The sequence below is a fragment of the Benincasa hispida genome, chromosome 2, assembly GCF_027475165.1.
Source record: "Benincasa hispida cultivar pf3 chromosome 2, pf3_genome.v1.1, whole genome shotgun sequence".
Taxonomy (NCBI): domain Eukaryota; kingdom Viridiplantae; phylum Streptophyta; class Magnoliopsida; order Cucurbitales; family Cucurbitaceae; genus Benincasa; species Benincasa hispida.
In genome coordinates, this window is record NC_143479.1 from 62,007,628 (window position 1) to 62,033,032 (window position 25,405).

Sequence of the window (25,405 nt, forward strand, 5' to 3'; positions counted from 1 at the left end):
TACATAGTACTAATGAAATTCCAACTTCTACTTATCAGATAAAAAATATTTTGTGTACTCTTGGAATGAAGTACGAGAATATTCATGCATGTAGCAACGATTGTTGCTTGTTTAGAAAAGAACTCTCTGATGTAAATGTATGTCCCATTTGTGGTACGTCAAGATGGAAGCTTCATAAAAATTTAAATGAAAGGGTTAAAAATGTCTTAGCAAAAGTCATGTGGTATTTCTCCCCAATTCCAAGATTTGAGAGAATGTTTTGAAGCAAAGAAACATGAAGTTTATTGATATGGAATGCAAAAAAGAAAACATAAATAGATGGTCTATTACAACATCCCAAAGATGCACTATCGTGGAAAAAATAGACAATTTGTGGCCAGAGTTTGGGTCAGAACCTAGAAATCTCCGTCTTGCTCTTTCCATAGATGGGTCAAACCACATGGAGATCTTAGTAGTAGATATAGTTGTTGGCCAGTGATGTTAATGATGCTACCTCCATGGTTATGCATGAATCAAAATTCTTTTATAGTGACTGCATTAATATCTGGTCCTAAACAACCGAAAAATAATATAGATGTTTATTTACATTGTTAGTAGATGATTTGAAAAAAATTGGGAAGATGGGATAAAATGTTACGATGCATGTGAAGAACAACGTTTCACGCTTGAAGCTATTTTATTATGGATCATTAATGAATTTCCTGCATATGGCAAATTGTGTGGTTGTATGGTAAAGGATATCATGCATGTCCCATTTGTGGACAGAAAACTTCATCCACTTATTTACCAAAAGGGAAGAAGATGGCATATCTTGGGCATCACAACTTTCTACCACGACATCATCCATATAGGAAACAAAAGAAAGCTTTTAATGGCACACGAGAATTAGAATTAGCTCCTAAAGCATTAAGCAAGGAAGAAATTCTTGCAGAAAAAATAAGTATCAGTATTCATTTGGTAAGAAAACTATCAAACAAGAAAAACAGTGGAGATAATCCTTCAACTTATTGGAAGAAAAAATCTATTCTTTTTTAGTTTGAATACTTGAAGTATCTTGACATGCGACATTATTTAGATGTGATGCACATTGAAAAGAATATGTGTGCAAATCTCATGGGCACGTTGCTTGATATTCCTAGTAAAATGGAGGATGGAATAAAAACTGGATTACATTTGGTGGAGTTAAACATTAGATTAGTGTTGTCCCCTCAAATGGGAGAAGTCTTTTTATCTCCAACATGTTATACATTATCACAAGCTGATAAATTAAGCTTTTGTAAGACACTATAAAAAATTAAAGTACTTGAAGGCTATCCATCGAACATTCATAGTTTAGTGTCGCTCAAAGATTTGAAACTTTACGGATTTAAGTTGCATGACCATCATGTTCTTATGCAACAATTATTATCTGTGGCCATTCGTGATATTTTACCCAAACATGTAAGACTTGTAATTACTCGCCTATGTTTCCTCTTTGATGCTATATGTTGTAAGGCGATCGATTCATAGTTAAAGGGTATGTAAGATAATATAGTTGTTACTCTATGCCTCTTAGAGAAATATTTTCCACCATCATTCTTCACAATAATGGTACACCTTGTAGTGCATCTCGTAAGAGAAGTTGAGTTTTTGTGGATCTGTTTATTTGAGATGGATTTATCCTTTCGAACAATTCATGAAAGTGTTGAAAACTTATGTACGAAATAGAAATCGACTAGAAGGATGTATTAGAGAAAATTATATTGTTAAGGAGGCTATAGAGTTTTGTTATGAATTTATATATGGAGTTAATTCTATCGGGTTGAACTCATCGATAAGAAAAGTGAATTCAAGCATTGATAGAGCATTGTCAGCTGCTTCTTTTATCAAACCAAGTAAGGATCAGTTGGATGGAACTCATCTTTATGTCATTCAAAACATAAATGATGTGCTTTGTACGTCAGGTATGTATATCTTCATCTTATTCTCGTTTTAGACTAGTTGATTGTTAAATGATCTACTAACTTTGTCATTTATAATAGGCAACATATGAATCTTTTGTTTAAGCTCAATTCTGGTAAAGGTCAAAGTAGAAAGTGGCTTCAAGGATAACATCATCGCACATTCAGTCGGTGGTTATCCACACAGGTAATCTCTAAATCCCTATTATTTGATGTATAATTAAATGTTAACTACTAAACTATTATAAAATATATCATAGGTTGCACTAACTCTCAAAGTTCCCAAAAACTTCATATCGCCTTCTTTAAGATGGATAGCTAATAAACCTTATCCAAATGTGGCAAAATATTGTGGTTACCTGGTTAATGATTACTACTATCACACAAAGAAGCACAATAATATTTGAAGGGTTCAAAATAGTGGAGTTAGTCTAACGGCTGCTACAATGCAAGTCTCTAGTGCTAAGGACAAAAACCCTGTTATGTCAGATATGACCTTTTATCGCGTAATATAAAAAATATGGGAGCTTGAGTATCATGGATTATCTTTTATTTTATTCAGGTGTGATTTGGATGAGAATAGAAATAGAGTAAAAACATATGAGTTTTAGTTTACTATTGTGGACCTCAATCGTATTGGACATAAATCAGACCCATTTATTTTAGCCTCTCAAGCAAAAAAAGTCTTCTACGTAAAAGACCTTGCAAATTTGGTTAAAAGGCCAATGGTTTTAACATCTCCACAACAAACAATTGAAAATAATTTTTATGAAAATGAAATAGGAGATATGCTTAAGGAGGATGGTTATGGAGTTATGCAAAAAATGCCCATTGTTGATACACCTTGTGAGATTGATAATACAACATCCACATACGTTAGAAATGATTGTGAGAGTAGATGGACTGATAAATAATGTATTAAACGCGGTATGTCATTTACTATGGTTATATGTATTAGATATTAAGATTATATGTTTTTTTGTGCGTGTGAATGATATTTTCTTTTTGTAGGTTCACATGGAAGAGTCAAGTAGCAGAAGCAAAGAGGATAAAAATATGATCCCACAACAAAACAGTACAATAATTGTTTCACATGGCTCAACTACTTTGTCTGAGTTGGGACAAAAAAGAACTTCGGGCAATGATTGCCTATTGATTATAATGAACACGGACAACCGATTGGATTTATTGCAAATAAAATGCAAAGCTACATTGGAGATTGTGTCCGATAGCAAATACCTGTGGCATACAATTCTTGGAAAAAAGTTCCAAAACATCTAAAAGATAAACTTTCTTTATTGTATAGCGATATGATTTCTATAATTTTAATTCATGTGAATAGTAGTTTATTAGTTTATTTTGTTACTACTTTTTTCATTGTGCAGATGTTCGTTCGATTTGGCCTTAAGTCCAAACATGGTATAGTATTGTCTGTATCCAGGAAGTTTGACTTTTAAGACCACATTGACTTAGAAGTTCATACTACAATTTAAAAATGAACCATCGGTCTTGTAGTTTCCTCCTCAACAATATTCTCATATATATCAATAACAGTGGACATCATTTGTCAATGATAGATTAAGTGAAGAATGAGAGGTAACTCATTCTAAATATATGTCAATAGTAACATTATTTTGGTAGGTAACTTCAACTAATTAATTGTATAGAGAAAGAAGGTCGAAATGCGAAATGTGTATATAATCATCACATTTCTCATAAGGGATATGTGAATCTTGCCTAATAACTAATAAGTTTTTCCAATTAAATCAAATATTTTATTCTAATATGTTTATGCTAATTAAATATGTATGATCATGTAGAACATATCAAGTAATCCTTCCTATTGTTCGACTTTATGAAAAGAAGCACGAAAAGGAAAGAAAAATGAATACTGTGATGATAGCCACTCGAGAATGTGTCAATCGAATTGTAAGTTTATATTGTACAACAATTAATGTAAAACCCGAACCCTATTTACTTTAAGTAAGAGTAAGTAATATGATGTCTTCTAATGAGTTATAAGCCATGTTTTAGGAGGGATAGAGGATGGAAGCAAGAAGAAATAAGTTCTTGTGTAGCTAAGTGTAAACCCGGAATTCTAAGTTTCCTAAACAAGCGTGTTTAGCCAAAAGAATGATATATTAAATATCTAATAAGTGAAAATCCATGTTATTTATAGGACTTTTTGAGAAAGGAAAGGAAAAACAAATTATATAAGGAAACTCACTTATTGGTTTGGCACGTGGCGGTTAATCTTTGAATTCGGGAGGCGGCCGGAAGATTAAAAAGGGAAAAGAAACTTCGAAAGCTTGGTTTCGGCAATCTACATGAGCAAATTTAGTGAAATCAGTGTTGTTTGACAGCTGGGAGAATCTAGTTTTCTACTTTGCCTTGCTAGAGAAAGATTGCAGAAGAAGAAGAACAAAAAGTGAGGAATTTACAGAAGAGGCAGAATCGCAGATTAATCAAGGCTTGGGATGAAGATTGAAAGCTCTAGGCCAAACTATAAAGAATTTTTTGTTGGAATCTTAAAGTAAGAAATTTAATCAAGTCTAAACATGTTTGTAGAAGGAAGTTTCTTCAAAAGAGTGCTGGATTTTGAGTTATGAATTTTTTAAATTGTAATAGAGAAGCTGTGCATAAGAAAACAACCATTTGGGAAAAACAAGCAAACAACTCATATGGAGAATGAAGATCTCGCTTATGAAGGAAATCTCGCTAATTTTGTGCTGAGGATCTCGCTAATGAAGGAAATCTCGCTAATTTTGTAACGAGGATCTCGCTCTAGAAGAAAATCTTGCTAGAAATTGGGCTGAATTTCGCTGGAAAAGTGAGTATTGCTGGGATGAAGGATCTCACTCACAAGAAGAACCTCGCTCATGAGGATCTTGCTCAGGAGAAGAATGCACTCGTGATGAGTATCTCGCTAGTAAAAACTGTCTTTGATGATGAAAGTTCCATTAGTAAATGATCTATTTGAGATATTTGGCTAAGAATTCTAAGTAGTTAACCGGGAATTATGTCCTTTCAGGCCAAGAAGAGCTAGGAGAGGCGTATAACCCGTTAAGAGGTCAACGAGCTGTGAGTGACTATGTGATAATTTAATAATATTTTAATGATTTAGAAACTATTATTTCTTAGAAGATATTTCTCATGCTAAGTGTCCAAATGAAGTGCCAAGCAACATATGTTTGAAGCTATTGCTCATGCTAAGTAAAGCATGTTTTCCACAGAAATTGACATGATTTAAATATGTTATCTTGTTCAAATACTTTTAGCATGTTTTAGTAACTCTGTTTTCATGATGAACTAGAATGATGATTTGAGCACTAAACCTTAGTATTCAACTAAATGTTTATGACTAGTTATATGACGGATACTGAAAGATAATGAGAAAGTATCTGAGTTAAGTATCTAAGGTACGATGGTACTGATGTACTATGCTTAAATACTTAAGGTTGTCAAATTACCTATATTGGTATTTCTACACATAATGAAAAGGGATACTGAAGGTAGGGAAGGTATCCTAAAGAGTTTTTTATATTATATTTGAAAACAATTCTTTTAATGCTCTTCGAGAACTTGATAGCTTAAGTGAGCCAGATACTGAAGGTAAGAAAGGTATTTGAATAAATGTACCGAAGGTGTTGACGGTACAAAGAAAATACCACGTGCACGTTGGTAACACGACGTCGAGGGATTGAGTAAAAGGGTTCTCCCCGAGTAAGGGTTACATTGAGGGATTGAGCAAAAAGGTTCTCCCCGACTAAGGTTGACGTTGAGGGTTAGATCTAGTAGTTCACTCTTGACTAAGGATAAAGGGAGGTCGAAGTATGGGTCACCTAGGCCATATACTAGCAAAGGGAGGCCGAAGTATGGGTCTCCTAGGCTATATACCAGCAAAGGGAGACCGAAGTATGGGTCTCTTGGCCGGTAACAGACGTTGGGAGCTACAACGATGTATGCTCGTTCTCAACTAAGGAATAATGATGTTTAATGATGGTTTTAAAGGTTTTGTGTACATGTTTGCTTGGTACATTTTAGTTCCAGTATTATGTTTTCGAGCTTTCAGTTTAAGCATGAGATTTATGTTTTTATTAAGTCACTCATTGGGCTTCTAACTCACATTTTCAAATGTTTTCCTTTTCAGGTAGCGGTCAAATTCCTCAAGGTTGATCCTACTGCTGCTTGCCACTGAAAAGCCCAGCTTGTTCAGAAGGTTGATGGCTTGTTTATGTACACATATTTTGAGAGGGACTAGGGCTTTAATAGGAATGTTTTGGGCCATTTGTGAATATTTTTCTGTAGATGTTAAGTCGTGGTTGTATGCATGTGTTTATGTATCTTTGTAGAACCTTAAGGGAGGCTTGTTGTATGCGTATACTACTAATGTGTTGAATAGGTTGGTATTTAGAATAGAAGGCTTTGGTGGTGGGTACTGGCAGTAGGGTTAGTAACTACCATGGTCATATCCTCATCCAGATTAAAAGGATAATAGGGGAGGAGGTGTGACAATTAAGTTGACATATATATAATGTCTAAAACTTATGATTGCCTTACAATTTTGTTTTCGATTTTACATAAAAAAAATATGGTATAAAAACAATAACATTGTGGATAAACAATCAAGATTAGCATACATTTAAGAAGAGAAAAAAAAAAAAAAGGAAGAACTAAACCTTACCTTTGTAGATTTCCAAATTCTTGACAATTCCCTCATCATCTTCTCCAGAATGTCTCTTCAATGATCAAGGGACACCACCGTAAATGAAACCTTGTTATTCTCTAGGATCCCAAGAACTTGATTTGTGGTTTCCAAGATTTGGAAGAGGAAGAAGAAGTAGTAGAGAAAAGAAGAGAGATTTTGAGAGAAGTAGTAAAAGATTAGGATTCAGAATTTCTAATTCAACTGTGTCACAAACATGTGCCACGAAGGCCTATTTATATACAAGAGGGGTGACCCCCTTCTCTCAGTATTTTCTATTCTTACTCTAGTTCAAATTTAATTAAATAACTTTGATTTAATTAATTAGTCCAATAATCAAATAACCATATATATTAAATCCAATTTAATATACATAATGAAATGATATATAAGCATGCAATGGAAGCAAACGGAATCAATAAGCACTCCAATTACATTTAATTTAAGTTCTACAAGCATGTTTTAAAAAGAGGGTTCGAAATAAACATACCTTTTATGAAATCTTCCAATTCCAAGCTGCTCTTCACTCCAAATCAGCTCCAAATTGATAGTGAACCACTAAGAGATCTTCTCTACTATTCTCAGCCTTGAATTTGAGCGGTGGAACTAAAATTTGAGTGAATTTGCTTAAGGTTTTTGTGGGTTTGAAGATGAAGAAGAAGTTGACGCAGAAATTCACTTTCCGCGTCTTAATTTTCAATCCATTTTTCTCATCTCAACCAATTTGATGTGTTTTTATTACTTAGCTACATGCAGGTAACCTCAGTAATGGAATTGGCCAGCAACTACTTCAATTGGAAAGTGAATTTGTGTGAAGATGCATGTGTTGCACCTCATGCTTCAAGATGAAAGTGGGAAAACCCATTTTTCATGTTTTTCCAATTTCCAATTTCTTTTACTTTTGATTACTTCTACAATTAATCCAATTTTGATTTAATTAATACTCAATTAATCAAATCTAAAATTTAAAAACCAATTTCGGAAATTAATTTGATTTTTAATTAATTGACTAATTTGATATCAAATATCAAATTAATCACACATTTAGTTTAAAACGTGAATCTAATTCATGTAATTAATATTTAAATCAACACTTAATACTATACACTATCCAATTTGTTTAATTTCAACAAATTAAACTTTAATTATATAAATTATAATTATGTAAACCCTAATTTGAATTTGAACTAATTCAAACTCAAAAAACCTATTTTCAATTTGAACATTTTCAAACTGAAATTCAATTTGAACAATTCAAATTGATATTATTTTAAATTCAATCAATTTAATAGTTCAAGGTGTTCATGTTTTACGAGCCAGAAGAGGGACCTTATGGACCTACAGATCATGAGCTCCAACAATTAAGATTAATTTGCCAAACTTTTTAGACCAAATTAATCAATATTCGTTAACTATCGAGACACACAACTATAGCTCGATAGATGCACTCTCCTCACTGTAGATATATTTATGTCCACACGATATAACCATAATTAGTAAGTCGATCCTTCACAGATTGTTCGTAATACCAACTGGGTCAATGTGTTGTTTTACCCTCAATATTATGTCTTGTTCCTTAAGTTCCAACTGATCCTCTAATGAACAATTGGTTTATGATTCAAACACTAAATCTGATCCCTCTTTAGCAAATGAGAGGGTGGGGCCCTAAGTTCAAAACCTGGATACCGTACTTAACAACCTTTCTCTTATCCATAAATCGGTAGGCATGAATTCCGTCTTGCACTCTATGTCCTCAGCTATTTATCCGGTCTTATCCCTGAAATTGGAGGCTTATTGAGCCACCGCTATTGAGCCAACCCTCATCTATGCAAATATAAGGATAATCTCGAATAAACAAGAGTTTAAGATCGAGTTACTTAGGTCATCTAAGTGAAACAGTCAGTCTTAAACAGTAAACAGCGTTATAAAGTAAGAGTGGTTTATTTCTTGGTCTGATCTTATGCAAACTCATTGCATAAGATGCCCCCACTACTCATGTCATTACATGAACGAATCTGAATCACTTCATTTGTAATATTTTGTAACAGCTACAGAGTAGGTCACATCCAATAGTGTTACCAAAATGAGGTACCCAACCTTAATCACGCTATAGACCGTTTTGGCTATTACTCGAACTTGATCTATCTTTATGTCTCTACATAAAGTTCAAATATTAAAGTAATGGCCATGGATCTTAGTTTATTGGATTTAGTCTCTATGAATGCAATTAATAAATTCAATACTTTTATTGAAGAAATGTTGAATAACATCTTTTATTGATAATAAAATATGTTTAACTTTTACAAACTACGAGTTTTAGGACATAGTACCCAACAATATTCCCACTTGGACTAAAACTTCAGTGGATCAATATATATGCCAATACATACAATGTTGAGTTTATTAGTTTGATGCCCTAAAGTCTCATGTCCTGTAATTTGTAACAGTATATACGAACATCTGTGTTGTTAATATATGATATTTACTTCACTTCTTGCATTTTGCTCGGTTATTTGTTTTATTTGCTTTACTATAAACCAATAAACATAAAATCCCTAGTTATCTGTATGTGACTCAAGCATATATGTGGTGACATACAAGTGGATCATGTCTTGAGTGATAACCAAAATGGTTTGTAGTATATGAATAAAAGAGGGAAACCTTATCCTAGTAACGCTACGGACACGACCCGCTTTGTGGAATGGTCACAAGTGTTTTGACTTGTCACAGATGGTTTGATCCTGATCATTCGTGTTAGGGACATGCGGGCGGAGGGCGTCTTATACAAAGAGTTTGTATAAGACCTGACCACGAAGTGTTAATGTCTCGTTATATAAAACCGTTCATGACATAGACTTCACTTCATTAGGATGACCATAGGTAACATGACCTCAATCTTGAGGGAGTTGGGAACTCCTGCTATTGGAGACGGTCCTTTGATTTGTGTGGGTGCGAGTGGCCAGGTCACCGATTCAAACCTACCATTTTGGGGATTTGTCTGATTTGGGAGCTGGGAACTTAGCTACACAAGATGGAATTCATTCCTTCCCCGAGGCAGGGGTAAGTAAATAGATGGCTTCTTTAAGGGCTGATTCTTAGGCTTGAACGATGTGGCGCCACACACCTTTTCTTGGCCTAAGAGATGTTCACACATAGTTGCACTATGTTGTATTGTTCATTAGAGGAAACAATCGTACTTAAGGAGTGAGATGTAACTACAGGGGCAAAACGGTAAATTGGACCAACTGTACTTACGAGCATCTGTGAAGGGTCATCATACTCATGATTAGTTATATCCGATGGACACAAAAATATATTTGTGGTAAGAAGAGTTTAGTTGTTGATCTTTAATAGAATCACTGACAGTTAACGGATGGTGGATCTCGTGGCTAAAAAGATTAAATAGCTATTCACGTACCATTAGAGCTTTGAGCCATAGGTACATTAGGTCACATGGGTAGCTTGGATAAAGTCGAGAACTAGTATTTGGGTTAATTTGAAATGTACAAATTAACAAGAGGAAGTTCAATTATATATGATATAATTGGACTAGTTAGTTATATATGATATAATTGGCTAAATGTACAAGATACATTATTTTGGAGGAAATTAGCTATAAATATGATTTATATCAAGTAGAGGAGAAAATACTATAGTAGATATATGATATCAAACTATAAGATATAAATATAATATGATTGTATTTATTAATTAAATTAATTGATTAATTATTTGATAATTAACGAATTTATCCACGTTCGTACGTGGGAAGTGGGATGCGTAGGTTATGGTAACCGGCGGACTAAAAATGAAAATCGTTTTCATTTTTCACAATCTTGCATTCGTATTATTGTCCGCGCCCAAAAGAATCCGTGAAAGCGATCGCGAGAGCCTATACGATAGAAGCTCGTCCGTCTAAACGATTGTCTGCCTCATGTTTTCTCTAAACGATCATATACATTTTTTCTAAACGATCGTTCAGTCTTTCGTACACGATCGTGTAGCTCTTTTATACGATAAGCATTTCCGCTATACAATAGCACAGTTCCATCTCCCACTTGCTTATTGTCTACACGACGCATTCTTCTCCATCCTATACCAAATTCATTAAAGCCTAATCTTTGGCTTTTTGATGCCGAGGATACCCGAGTTTCTCTAGTGGTGGTGTCGTCCCTGCTGCAATGTTCGTGTACATTTTGATTGTGTTGTTGCAGTCGACATACTCATCGAGTGCTAGTAGATCCGTTGGAGGTTTCCGCTGCTTAGGGTTCAGACGTTCGAAGAGTGTCTTCATCTGGTATACACCCTTTCTGTGTTTTTTACTATATTATGAGCATGCCGATAATTAGGTTTATATGCATAACTGTATGTGTTGAATGTATATCGTTTTTGTTTCTGTCACTGTGAAATCAGAGAGATGTAAACCCACTCATGGAACTCTCAGTACGAGATCCTTTAGAGTTACACTGAGAGAACAAAAAGTATAAATACAATAAACCAGGAAATACCCATATATTCTCCCACTTGCCCTAGCGATATATATCTCGTAAACCTAGTCCTACTAGGTGACCCTCGAAAACTTTAGTTGAGAGGGCCTTCATAAATGGATCAGCTAAGTTGTCTTGTGAGGTTATCCATGTGACGATCACGTCTCCTCTGTGTACAATCTCCCTGATGAGATGATACTTCCGCTCGATGTACTTTCCTCATTTATGGCTTCGAGGTTCCTTTGAATTGTCAACTACTCCACTGTTGTCACAATAGAGGGTGACAAGCAAGTGCATATTAGGAATGACTTCCACATCAGTCAGGAACTTTTTGAGTCATACCGCTTCTTTTGTAACTTCACTTACAGCTACATAAGCACCTTCTATTGTGGAGTCAACAATACAACTCTGCTTGATGTTTCTCCACACCACAGCTCCTCCATCCAGAGTGAATACTAACCCCAAAGTTGATTTTCTATAATCAATATCGGTTTGGAAGTCGGAATCAATGTATCTAGTAAGGATCAGATCCTTAGTACCATACATGAGTATGTAATTTCTTGTTCTCCGAAGATACTTGGGAATGTTCTTAACGACAGTCTAATGATCATATCCAGGATTGACTGAAATCTGTTGACTATTCCAACTACATAGCATACATCGGGATGTATACATAATATGGCATACATCAAACTCCCTACCACTGATGCATATGGAATTGGTTTCATATCCTTAACCTCTTAAGGTGTCTTAAGACTTTGTTCCTTAAACAGGTGAACTTTATGTCTGAAAGGCAACGTTCTTTTATTCTAATTTTGCATTTTATATATAGACGACATCTTGTCTAGACAAGATGCTTGAGATAGTGCTAATGTTCTATTCTTGTGATTCCAAACTATTTGGATCCCAAGAACATACTGTGCTTCTCCTAAATACTTCATTTGAAATAGTGTAGCCAGCCATCTCTTAACGTCAACAAGAAATTCTACTTCATTCCCAATGAGTAGAATATCATCAACATACAACACCAAAAAAGCGATAGTTTTGTTAACCATTTTTTTTGTAAAACAAAAGGTTCATCAACATTTTGTTCAAAGCCATAAGATTTGATCGTAGTGTCAAATCTCATATTCCAAGATCTAGATGCTTGTTTCAACCCATAAATGGATCGATTAAGTATGCAAACTTTTTGCTCTTTACCCTGTTCAATAAATCCTTCTGGTTGAGACATATAGATACTCTCTTCGAGCTAGCCATTGAGAAAAGTTGTCTTCACATCCATTTTCCATATTTCATAATCATAAAATGTAGCTATGGACAAAAGTTGACTTTATCATGTTAACCGGAGATAAGGTTTCTTTATAATCTATTCCCTCACTTTGGGTAAACCCTTTTGCCACAAGTTTTGCTTTGTAGGTTTGTACCTTACCAACTTGGTCTTGTTTTCTCTTACAGATCCATTTGCAACCAATGGGTTTTACCCCTTTAGATTTATCTACAAAATTCCAGACAAAATTGAAATATACATATTCTGTTTCAAGGTCCACGACTTTAGTCCATTAGTTTTTCTCCATATCATTCATTACTTGTTTGAAAGACAATGGATCCTTTAAGTCATCATCCGGTATGATGACTTGAGTTTCAGTTAAACCCCAGTCAAGCTGTTTCATAACCCTCCCACTACGACGATGTATTCTCAACTCTTGACAATGATGTGAAATACCAGTATCATCCACAACTCTTGTTGATGGACCTACTCTGTCAACCACTAATGTTAATGTACTTGTTGTTCCTCTAGACATTTCTTCTATCACTAACTTACTGCGAGGTTGATGATTCTTCATGTGGTCTTCCTCCAAGAAGGTTGTGTTTTTCGATACAAGTATCTTGTCTTCCTGAGGATCGTAAATGAAACCACCTTTTGTTTCTTTTTGGTAGCCTACAAATAGGCATACTTTTGATCGGCATTCTAATTTTTTAGGATTTTGCACCAACACATGTGTCGGGCAACCCCAAATTCTGAAGTGATGTAAATTTCCTTTACATCCTCTCCAGAGCTCATAAAGTGTTTCAAAAACACTTTTCGAGGGAACCATGATAAAAAAATATACACTGCAGTTTCAACTGCGTGTCCCCATAAAGAATTTGGTAACTGAGCATAAATCATCATGGAACGAACCATGTCCAACATGGTTATGTTTCTTCTTTCTGCCACACCGTTTGTTGAGGTGTGCCATGGGTTGTGAGTTGAGACTGGATTCTATGTTTCATCAAATAGTTTTAGAATTCTAAGTCCATATACTCACCACCTCAATCTGATCAAAGTGTTTTAATCTTTTTACCTAATTGGTTTCCAACCTTAGCCTTATATTCTTTGAAATTTTAAAAAATTTCAGACTTTTAGTGCATCATGTAAATATGCCCATACCTTGAATAGTCATCAATGAAGCTAATAAAATATTCATACCCTTTTCTAGCTCTAACATTCATAGGACCACAAAGGTCTGAATTTATGAGTTCTACGGATCCTTTGGCTTTAAGACCTTTTTCCAGAAGATGATATTTTGGTCATTTTACCCCCGAGAAAGGATTCACAAGGTGGTATTGAATTGTCTTCTAAATAATTTAGATGACCATTCTTCTCAATCCTGTTGAGATTTATGAGACCCAGTCTCAGGTGTCAAAGGTAGACATTTGGAGAAACTTTCCTTTTCTTGTTATGAGTTTCAGTTATTTTAAACATCTCTATGTTAAAAACGGCCTTTACCTCAATTAGTTTTAACAAATATAAGTTATTTTCTAATTTTGCAGAACAAGTATTGTTATTTCTTGAATTGATGAACACTTCATCATTTTTGAAAGAAACTCTATAATTTTGTTCCAAGAAACAAGAGACAAATATCATATTCTTTTTCATAGAAGGAATGTAATAAACATTTTTAAGATAAATGTACTGTCTCCTACAAATAACTTCATATCTCCCACAACTTTAGCTGAAACAACCTCCTTGGTCTTTACCTTAAAGATTGTTTCGCCTTCTGTCAGCTATCTCCAGGAACTTGTTTCTTGAGAGAAAGTACAGACATGATTAGCGGCACCTGAATCAATTATCCAAGTCTTATCGTTTTTCACTAAACATGTTTCAATAATAAATAAATCATATTCATCTTGTTTTTGGAATTTTGCAATTTCATCTATATAGTTCAAAACTTTAGAAGAATTGAGAGATAGCCACGTTAAACGACTAGCGAGGGTCGCCTAAAGCAAACCAGTAGGTCACAACATAAGAATCTCACGGTCCAAACTAATGGAAGAGACCACAAGATATGTTGACACAAATCATCTACTCACTTACTACGAACTACTTCCCCCGTTCACCTCGTTACTGACTCATACAAAACACTTTCCAAATGGAAGTCACTTCCAGGGTGACACGAAGCGTCATATGAATCTCACAGTGTGAATTATGTGGAAAAATGGTAGTTCATATCTATTTATCATATATTTGATTCATATTTGAACGACTACCCTTTATTCACCGAAATCTAGATTTATGCTAAAAAATACTTTCTGAATTGAGGTCACTCCCAGGGAGACACGAAGTACCGCATAAATCTTGATTGTGAACTCTTTGGGACATGAAAGCTAAAAATAACATATCGTATATGTTATTAATCTCCCAGTGAAGTATTCTAATAACTTTATCATATAAGTTATTAAACTTCCATTGAAGTGTTCTACTATTTGGGTAAATTTATTCTTAGGTTCTTTTTGGCTAAATAAAAACAACCCCAAGTCTAAGTGGTTTATCTAAATATAATGCTTATAATTGGATTTAAACCTACAATGTCTAAGTGATAAACCATTTTATTACCTCATACCGCTCGGTACGCTTATAAAATCTATTAACAACCCTCAATAATTCGGCCATAATCCCCAGGTAGGAGGTATTCCGTAGATCGTCAACTTAAGTACCTCCAACCTTAGACATGATTATATACCCGTTGAGTTTGTAACCACGTTTTACAAGATGTCGACTTATTTTAACTTATTTAAAATGGATGATTAACTTACGTGAGCATGCAGCTTATCTTTGTTATAGATTTTAATGTCTAATACAATTTTATAACAACTTATAAAATTTTTAACATGCTGTTACATCCATAACATGCATCAAAGGCATTTAAATTTAATATAATAATTATAATAAAAAACATAAATCCTAAACATGCCTTTGATACATTATAACAATTTATAACATATACTCAATGCACGGAACATGCTTCCTATGGTAAGATTTTAAATCTAAATGGCATACGATATGCACAAACATGTTTGAATTTAAATACAACATATATCACATGTATAATTATTTAAATAAAACTGATATGGTTCAACTTTGGTATCAAGCAAGCATAATCACTAAAGTATTACAAAAACATGTCTAAAACAGCTTCACTTTGGTGTAGAACCGCTTGAGCTGACTTAAACCAATCGAACCGGACCTCTATAACATTAAAAGGGTTGAACCGGTCCAAATATGATTGAGTCGGACCAAAACCGAGATGAATCAATCGAACCATGAGCCTCTCGCATGAACTGGTTTGAATCGCGTGTTGCACAGTTGAGATGAAAGCGTCGCAACACTCATCCCAGCGTTGCATCGTTGCGGTCTTTACCAAGAATAGCGTTGCAACACTGCTTGGGCAGTGGGCAATTCTGCACCAGCTTTCTCACGACCTTGCTTGCTTCAATCTCCAAATTACAGCTTAATTTGAACTCTATTGACTTCAAATAAATTCAGACTCTAGAGCTCACATATAAGCTCATCAATCAAGAGCCAATTACAAATTTAACTTGGAAATCAAAGGAGAATCTAATGCCAAAGCTGAGAAAAACATCCATATCAGTCCAAACATATATTTTTCATAAATTCACCCACCAAAACTCAAATTAACGTCGATTGAGTGCTTAAATCATGCTCTGATACCAATTGAAAGGATATATAAATATGCAACGGAAGCAAAAAAAATCAATAAGCACTCTAATTACATTTAATTTGAGTTCTAAAAGTATGCTTTCAAAAGAGAGTTTGAAATAAACATACCTTTGACGAAATCTACCAATTCCAAGCTGCTCTTCATTCCAAATCAGCTCCAAATTGACAGTGAACCACCAAGAAATCTTCTCTACTATTCTCAGCCTAGAATTTAAATGGTGGAACTTAGATTTGAGTGAATTTGATGAAGGTTTTTGTGGAGTTGGAGAGGAAGAAGAAGCTGAAGCAGAAACTCACTTTCTGCCTTTTAGTTTTCAATCCCCTTTTCTCATCTCAACCAAATTGATGTGTTTTTATTACTCAGCTACATGTAGGTAACCTCAGTAATAGAATTGGCCAGCAACTACTTCAACTGGAGAGTAGTTTTGTGTAAAGATGCATACGTGCACCTCATGCTTCAAGATGAAAGTGGGAAACCCCATTTTTCATGTTTTTCCAATTTTCAATTTCTTTTCCTTTTGATTAATTCTACAATTAATCCAATTTTGATTTAATTAATATTCAATTAATCAAATCTAAAATTAAAAAACCAATTTCTTAAATTGAATTTTAAAATCGAAAATTAATTTGATTTTTAATGAATTAAATATATTTAATTAATTAACTAATTTAATATCAAATATCAAATTAATCACACATTTAATTTAAAACATGAATCTAATTCGTGTAATTAATATTTACATCAACATTTAAATATTATACATTCTCTAATTTTGTTTAATTTCAACAAATTAGACTTTAATTATATCAGTTATAATATGCAAACCCTAATTTGAATTTGAACTAATTCAAACTCAAAAACCTTATTTCCAATTTGAACATTTTCAAATTGAAATTCAATTTGAACAATTCAAATTGATATTATTCCAAATTCAGTCAATTTAATAATTCAAGGTGTTTATGTTTTATGAGCTAGTAGAGAGACCTTATGGACCTACAGATCATGATCTCCAACAATTACGATTAATTTGCTAAACTCTTTAGACCAAATTAATCAGTATTCGTTAACTATCAAGACACACCACTATAGCTCGATAGTTGCACCCTTCTCACTGTAGATATATTTATGTCTACACGATATAACCATAACTAGTAAGTTGACCCTTCACAGGTTGTTCGTAATAACGACTGGGTCAACGTGTTGTTTTACCCTCGATATTATGTCTTGTTCCTTAAGTTCTAACTGATCCTCTAATGAACATTTGGTTCATGATCCAATCACTAAACCTGATCCCTCTTGAGTAAGTGAGAGGGTGGGTCCCCAAGTTCAAAACCTGGATACAATACTTAAGAGAACAATCTTTCTCATATCCATAAATCGATATGCATGAATTTTGTCCTGCACCCTATGTCCCCAACTATTTACCCGGTCTTATCCCTGAAATGGGAGGCTTATTGAGCCACCAGTGTTGAGCCAACCCTCACCTATGCAAATCTAAGGATAATCTTGAATAAAGGAGAATTCGTAGTTGGCTCAGAATTAAGATCAAATTACTTAGGTCATCTAAGTGAAATAGTCAGTCTTAAACAGTAAACAATGTTATAAAGTAAGAGTGACTTATTTCTTGGTTCGATCTTACGCAAATTCATTGCATAGGATACCCTCACTCCTTATGTCATTACATGAACGAATCTGGATCACTTCGTTAGTAGTATCTTTACAATAACTTGTAACAGCTACAGAGTAAGCCGCATCCAATAGTGTTACCAGAATAAAGTACCCAACCTTAATCATGTACTATCAATCCAAGGGTGCTAGTACATGAAAGAGATATACTAGGGCTAGTGTGTATGAAAGTGATACATATCTAGAGGGTACTGAGGTGTACGTAAGAGGTACAACTCAGTGGGTTGTGTGGATACGAAAGAGATGTATACATAATCATGTGTGTGAAAAAGGTATGCATCCCTACATTCATAGAGAGGATATGGGGTGTACGAAAGAGGTACACACTCAGTGAGTTATGTGTATACGAAAGAGGTGTACACATAATCAGGTGTACGAAAGAGGTGCACATTCAGTGGGTTATGTGTATACGAAAAAGGTGTATACGTAACCATGTATACGAAAGAGGTACACATAAAGTGGGTTATGTGTATGCGAAAAAGGTGTATACATAACTATGTGTACGAAAGAGGTACACATTAAGTGGGTTATGTGTATACGAAAGAGGTGTATACGTAACTATGTGTATGAAAGAGGTACACATTAAGTGGGTTATGTGTATACGAAAGAGGTGTATGCATAACCATGCGTGTGTAAGAGATTGTGTTTCCTTCGGGATTTTACCAGAGGTTGTGGGTCCTACGAGACTTACTAGAGGTAGTGGCCATATTTAACTACAGTAGGATAGAAGTAAGTTTTTCATGTATGTATGTGTCCCAGGAGGACTAGAGAAGTTTATATGTTCCACTGGAGGTAAGCATCTAGAGGACATAGATGTCTAGCTTGACCCCAGTAGTGTGGTTACTTATTGGATATTTTATACTCACCATTTCTCATGTTTATGTTTCAGGTAAGAGTAGGAACGCGCCGGCGAATGACAAGCGAAATCCGTGATCGAGCCACTAGGACCAGTTTTATGCTTCCATTTATGATGTCTAGATTTCTCTCATGTTTTTCCACTTTCAGTCTTCATGTTTGAAACTTACGGATTAGTATTCGTTTCCAAACTTTTACAGTTTTCTAGACTCATTAAATTTCTAATTATGATTTATGGGTACCTTGTTATTTGACTTTTATTTAGGTTCAATGAAAATCTTTTATTTGACTTTATTTATTTCGCTATGAAAATGTGTCATTTTAAATTCCATGCATGCATGTGTATAGTAATGACCTATCTTGAATCCTAAAGAGTCGGGTCGTTAAAGTTGATATTAGAGCACATGTTTTGGGTTCTGTAGACTGACTTACTACGTAAGTCTAGATAGACCATGTGGCCCAGTAACGAATCCTTCGTCATCGCGAGGTACATCCTACTAATGAAAGTTTCAATGCATATATGAGAATAGTGATGTAGTGTTTTAAATTCATGATTTCTGAGAGAGACCTAGAGATAGTTAATGTATGAGTTCATGACACGTCATGGCACCTAAACCTGGAACAAGAAAGACAGTTAGAGAAGAAGTGCAGGAAGATGGAGTCGAGAGTAGCCAGACTGTCTCGACAGCTCTAAATCCACCTATGGCCCAAGTCGATGAGAAGGCAATGGAAGCTAGCATTAGTGAAGCTGTTGCATCCTCCTTAATAGGGAAACTGCAAGAGTTAATCTGCAGCACGATGGCAGGACAGACTGCCTAGACCCAGGCTCAGGAGGAACCAGTGCCACCTGAGCAGTTACAGCAGACCCAACCGCAGAATAGAGACATGTAAGGCCTGTCTCTAAAGACTAAACATTTGAGGGATTTCAGGAAGTATGACCCTCACTCTTTTGATGGATCGTTGGGGGACCCCACTAAAGCAGAGATGTGGTTGTCATCTATTAAGACGAGATTCCATTTTATAAGGTGTCCGTAAGAGTACAAGCTTCAATGCGTAGTTTTCATGTTAACTAGTAACACGAAAATCTATGGCGTTCAGCAGAGAAGATGATTGATACCGGTGGGAAGCTTGCAAACTGGGAGCAGTTTAAGGAGCGCTTTTATGAGAAGTATTTTTTGGCCAACACCCGGTATAACAAGCAGGCATAATCTTGAACTTGAAACAGGGAGTTATGTTAGTGGAGAAATATGAACAGGAATTTGATCAGTTGTCCCACTTTGCTCCTGAACTCGTAGCCAATGAGGCAGTGAGGACCGAGAGATTCATCCAGGGTCTGAGGAGCGGACTGCGAGGCATGGTACATTAAAGGAAAGCAGACCAAAAGACTTATGAATCTCAGCAAAAGAAACCTGTAACTATTAAAGAGGAAAAGCCGATCTATAAATCATGTGGAAAGTGTCATTGGGGTCGTTGCTTGGCTAGAGCAGGGGTGTGTTATCGTTGTGGACAGAAAGGGCATATGGCATATGGGTGCCCTAGTAGAAGCACTACAAATGGTAGGGACCAACCTTTGCGTCAAGACTAGGTAGGTTCAAGTGGACAGCAGCAATGGAACAGGAACAATGCCACAACCTGACATGAGATGGGGAGGCCGAACACTGTAGTGAAAGATAAATTTACATTTTAGACCTTGACACTCTAGGTTTGTTTGAGACTATGTTTGCCTACTTATGCTTAGTTAGTATAAAAGACCATGTATGTTTCGTTATCCCTATGCAAAAAGTTTTTATTTTTTTTTTGAGAAATGAACTTTCGAGGACGAAAGTTCTTTAAAGGGGAAGAATGTAACACCCCGAATTTTCACTTTTTATGTAATTTTAGTAATTTTGTTAGTGGAGGGCATTTTTGGAATTTTGGAATTGAAGTGTATGTGCAAGAATTTAATTTTGATCTTACAGAATTGTTCAATTTAGAAATTAATGGCAGGTTTTATTTTCACTTTTTAGGAAAGAAAGGAAGAATAAAATAAATGGGAATAAGGAAAGGAATAAAATAGAGTTTATTTTATTTCCTTTTTTAGTTTTATTTTTATTATTGTTATTATTATTATTAATATTATTATAAAATAAATTAAACCCTTCGTCTTCAACCTCACCATCCACCTCCTCTTTTCGTGAAAACCCTAGCCGTCGAAACGAGCAGCCGCCTTTGAGTCTGCTGCCAACCATCCGCACCTCCAACCTGACGTCAATTCTGCTATCCTAGTCGCTCAGTGTTCACAGTCTGAAGCAGTCGCTAGTCGAGCCCTAGCGCAGCTCGCCGTCTAGCGTCTCCGGTCGCCGTTCTGTCGTGTCACCGGTTAGTCGCGTTCGTGGTGCAGCCCTTTCGCCGCACCATCGTCGATTCCAATCACGAGCGTCCGCCATTCTTCACGTCGAGTATGGGTTCGAAGGCCAGCCACCTCTGTTCAACGAGCCGCTACAGCAAGTCCCAGGTCAGTCGTAGTTAGTCCGCTCGGCTGGAGTTGCGCGTGCCGCCAGTTCTGTGCAGGCTCAGTCCGTTTTCACAGTTGTTGTCTTGGTCGTCGCTTTTGGACAGATTGATTGGTTAAGGTAAGGTTTGAGTAGTGTGGTTGCAGCTTCTTGTGGATTTTGGAATAATGGTGTGTGTGGTTTATTCGAGTAAGTAAATGGATGTTTGCAATTTATTTGGAAAACTCAAAGGTTGATGTAAATGGAGTGTTTTGAAATTAAGCTTAAAAATTTAAAAATCGATGTTTTTGCTTTGAATTTGAACGTTGTGTTTCTGTGATTAGGGAAATTGCTTCAAGTTGCTATTGGTGTTAGGGTTCTTGATTTGACGGGTTTTCTTGAGGACTATTGAGCACTCATTAAATTTTCGGCTCTAATTTGTTGATACTCGTCGTATTTTGGATGTTAGTATGAGGTTTCAGATTATTGAAGTTGTTGTCCAGCCAACTAAAGACCTAATCGATGAATTTTTGGTGAAAGGTTTCATTGGGCAAGGAAGAGGATAAACTTGCTAGTTCCTAGAGTTTTCGATTAGAGGTAAGTAATTTTACTACTGGAATCGTTTTTGTGCCAGACGATACACTGTAGATTTAACATTGAGGATCCTACAATAGTTTTTTGTAGAATATTTTTATTGTTCTGAGGTTGGATGGACTGCTTATGAAGAATATATGAGCATGTGGTAGTATATCGGAATATGATTATGTATGAGCTTAAGTTAGAATTTTATGTTATAGTAAATGATGATTGAGCATGACCCTTAAATTCTGAGTTAAGTAGCACTCCTATTGGAATGCCTTAAAGCTAGATGAGGATTAGACATTTGTTGATCTATATAGCTATGCAATTTATTATGCGAGTGTGTAGACTGTATGATATATTATGAAATCCTAAATACTTTATTGTTTACATGATTTAGTGCATGAAAGTGATGTGCTATAGTTGATTCATTTAAAACTAGATTAAATACGAGGTTGAGGTTAATTAACATGAGGTTTTAGAGGACTCAAGACTAAGTGAATGTTATATGTAATACGAAATTAGATGCAATCTCTTTTCCTTTCCAGACTATGTGACTGCATGAAAATGATGCATGTTCATGTTGGATTTTATGTCATAAAACTCGTAGTTTGCAATATTATATTCTTGTTCAATAAAGTTTTTATTAAAAATCTTTAGTAAATTTAAATTCTATATTCATTAATCCAATAAACTAAGGTTCCGAGGCTATTAAGTTTAAGTTTGAACTTTATGTAGTGACATAAATGTGGATCAAGTTCAAATATATATCCAAAATGGTCTAAAGTATATGAATAAGATTGGGCGCCTTATTCTGGGGACACTATGGATGCGGCCTATTTTGTAGTTAGTACAAACGATGTGATCCTAAATCGTTCATGTGGAAACATGAAAATAGGGGCATCCTATGTAAAGAGTTACATAAGACTGAACCATGAAATAGTCACTTTTTAAGTTCTAAATGTCGTTTAATGTATAAAACTAACCATTTCATTAATTGATGACCTAGGTAACTTAATCTTAATTCTGAGCTAACGGAATTTACTCCTACCCGTTATAGGGATAGTAGGTTGGACCTTAAACCAATTGTTCATTAGAGGATCATTGGAACTTAAGAAATAAGATGTAGTCTCGGGGGTAAAACGGTTTTTATGACCCAACCGAGATTACAAACAACCTGTGAAGGATTAGCTTACAAATCATGGTTATATCATATGGACACAAATATATCTATAATGAGGGGATTGCAACTATGAGATTATAGTGGAATGACCCGTGAGTCAACGAATGTTGATTAGCTCCATCTAAAGAGTTTAGCCAGCTAATCTCGGATCGTTGGAGCCCATGATCTATAGGTTCATTAGGTTCCCCTACTAGCTCATATGGAATAAACTTAGAACAGTATGATAGAATAATTCGAATTTTTCGAATTAGGTGAAGAGAGAGAAATTGACAAGTATATGTGATATAGTGGTCATTTTTTTAGTTTAGAGATACAACTTTAATATTTAAATGTGATTTAAATATCAATAATATGAATACGTTCATATTCGGAAGCTCGAAAATAATGGAAATTGTCAAAGATGTAAAAAGTCAAAGAGTTGACTTTTGATTTTGAAAAGACAACCTTTGACCGACCTTATATTCAAATGTGATTTGAACTTTGAGAAAATGAATGTGGATTAATGCTTCGGAGGTCAAAATTAGTCAACACGGAAAAAATCATAAAAAGTCAAAATGTTGACTTTTCGGTCAAAGTTTGATTTTGACTAAATGACTATTTTGCCCTTTGACTAAAGTTAGTGGGAAAATCCAAACTTTTGTTGGATAATTCCGCTAACAAAATTAGTGGACTAGGTGTTAGCTTATAGTAGAAACATTAAGCCTACTTAGATAGTGGATTCTAGATGTTGGGTTTTTATGAAGTTTTTTCATGCAATTTTGCATGACCTTTTTCTATAAATATGAGCTTGTCATTTTGGAGTAAAGACTTTTGGAAATTTTGCAAAATTAGTTTTTAAAAATTGGGCTGAAAAAATCCCAACTCAATCCAAATTTCACTCTACTATTTTCATCTCTTTTTCTCTATCGCGGGTTTTTCATCCATCGGGTCCCACAACTCGATTTTGAGTCCAAAGAATAGTAGGTCAGCTCTAGTGGTTGTCCGGTTCGTGTTCGAGCGGAGATAGACAAGTTTCGGGAGCTTCAAAAGTAATATTTCTAAAAAACCCTAATTAACGATTTTAGGGTTGTATGTTTAATTTATACAATTAGAGTAAAATTGTTCCTCTTTTCCGTTGCGCATGCCTTCTTTTCCATCAGTCCAAGGGCACTAGTACATGAAAGAAATGTATTAGGGCTGGTGTGTATGAAAGTGATACATACCTAGAGGGTACTGGGGTGTACGTAAAAGGTACAGCTCAGTGGGTTGTGTGTATACAAAGAGGTGTATACATAACCATGTGTACGAAAGAAGTATACATCCCTACATTCATAGAGAGGATCTGGGGTGTACGAAAGAGGTACACACTCAGTGGGTTATGTGTATACGAAAGAGATGTATACATAATCAGGTGTACGAAAGAGGTGCACATTCAGTGGGTTATGTGTATACGAAAAAGGTGTATATGTAACCATGTGTACGAAAGAGGTACACATTAAGTGGATTATGTGTATACGAAAGAGGTGTATACGTAACCATGTGTACGAAAGAGGTACACATTAAGTGAGTTATGTGTATACGTAATCATGTATACGAAAGAGGTACATATTAAGTAGGTTATGTGTATACGAAAGAGGTGTATGCATAACCATACGTACGTAAGAGATTGTGTTTCTTTCAAGATTTTACCAGAGGTTATGGGTCCTATGGGACTTACTAGAGGTAGTGGTCATACTTAACTACAGTAGGATAGAAGTAAGTTTTTCATGTATGTATGTGTCCTAGGAGGACTAGAGAAGTTTATATGTTCCACTAGAGGTAGGCATCTAGAGAACATAGTTGCCTAGCCTGACCCCAGTAGTGGGGTTACTTACTAAGTATTTTATACTTACCATTTCTCATGTTTATATTTCAGGTAAGAGTAGGGACGTGCCGACGAATGACAAGTAAAATCCGTGGTTGAGCCACTAGGACCAGTTTTATGCTTCCGCTCATGATGTTTAGATTTCTCTCATGTTTTTCCACTTTCAGTCTTCATGTTTGAAACTTACTGATTAGTATTCGTTTCCAAACTTTTACTATTTTCTAGACTCATTAAATTTTTAATTATGATTTATGGGTACTCTGTAATTTGACTTTTATTGAAAATCTTTTATTTGACTTTGTTTATTTAGTATTTATTTCGCTATGAAAACGTGTCATTTTAAATTCAATGCATGCATGTGTATAGTAACGACCTAGCTCGAGTCTTAGGGAGTCGGGTCGTTACACGTGATCTACTTGTATGTCACCACATACATGCTTAAGTTACATAAAGATAACCAAGGATTTTAGTTTATTGATTTGTGGTAAAGCAAATAAAACATTCAGATGAGCAAAAACAAGAAGTGAAGTAAATATCATATATTATACATCACAAGCGTTTGTACAAACTATAGGACACGAAACTTTAGGGCATCAACCCTAATAGATCCATCTTTACATCTCCACATAAAGTTTAAGTATTCATGTAATAGTCAT

At 35.1% G+C, this 25,405-nt stretch overlaps 1 long non-coding RNA gene across 1 annotated transcript; it reads left to right on the forward strand.

Annotated features, from left to right (window-relative positions):
- The first annotated feature begins 20,727 nt into the window (after nt 1-20,727).
- On the forward strand, nt 20,728-25,073 carry LOC120070732 (uncharacterized). Its single transcript, XR_005480021.2, has 3 exons — nt 20,728-21,285; nt 21,685-21,741; nt 24,801-25,073. It is a non-coding gene; the product is annotated as an uncharacterized LOC120070732 (long non-coding RNA).
- Nucleotides 25,074-25,405: the final 332 nt, after the last annotated feature.